The sequence below is a fragment of the Humulus lupulus genome, chromosome 8 (assembly GCF_963169125.1).
Source record: "Humulus lupulus chromosome 8, drHumLupu1.1, whole genome shotgun sequence".
In the NCBI taxonomy this organism is placed as follows: Eukaryota; Viridiplantae; Streptophyta; class Magnoliopsida; order Rosales; family Cannabaceae; genus Humulus; species Humulus lupulus.
The window spans coordinates 119527598-119528690 of NC_084800.1; positions in this window are offsets into that span (position 1 = coordinate 119527598).

Genomic DNA, 1093 nt, shown 5'->3' on the forward strand with positions numbered 1-1093 from the left:
ATATCAGCGTGGCACCATGCCAGGATATCCTGATTATCCTTCACAGTGGCTACGATCTTATCTCGAACGGCCGACGGCAGGTTTTTCCCCACCTGAATGACCTTGGTGGGTTCTCCTGGGTTGAGGATCACCTCTTCGACTTCCTCCATCGGCTCTATTGCTTTCTCGATTCCCACTCTTGGGTCGAGTTCGTCAAAGTATGCCTCCTGAGCACCCCCAGTTTCTGGCAATTCTTCCGCCAAAGGAATGGCAGCAAACGTCTCTTGGACCGTGTAGACGGATCGGACGGAGACGTTATAACAGCTCCGTGCACTTCTTTGGTCTCCTCGGAGGGTGCCAATACGCCCATCGTCGCATGGAAACTTCAAACATAAGTGGCGTATCGAGGTTATGGCCCCACAATCGATCAGGACTGGTCGGCCTAAGATGGCATTATACGCCGTGGGGCAGTCGACTACCACGAATGTGCTATGCTTGAAGGCACAAGCGTCGCTTTCTCCTCTGAGGGTGACTGGAAGTTGAATTTTGCCTAATGGCATGAGTGCATCCCCATTGAAACCTTGAAGCTGGATGGGGCATGGGGCCAGGTCCGTCTCGGTCAATCCGATCGCGTGGAAGGCCGCTTTGAAGAGGATGTTCACGGAGCTTCTGTTATCGATCAAGATCCGTGAGACCTTCTTATTGGCAATCTGGGCTTCCACTACGAGGGGATCGTTGTGGGGGAAGTGCACATGTCGAGCATCGTCCTCCATGAAGGTGATGGGAAGATCCATCATTCGGGGACGTTGAGCAGGTGATTGGACCAAACCGCACATCTCCTCGGCGTGCTCTAACTCCTTCAAGTACCTCTTCTGGGAGTTGCGGGTACTTCCGGCAAGGTGTGGTCCTCCAGAAATGGTGGCGACGTGTCCGTCAACGGGTGGCGGAGCAAGGCCGGGTGGATATGGGTTGCCTGGTCCTGGAGCCAACAAGGCAATGGGCGCCGGAGCGGGTGGAGCAGGAAGTGCTGGGAACTGAGACCCGGGAGCTTGGGGGTGACCGGCTCCAGGAGCGCTAGCGGCCCCCCTCTGTCCCGGGGAATATGCAGCTCTGT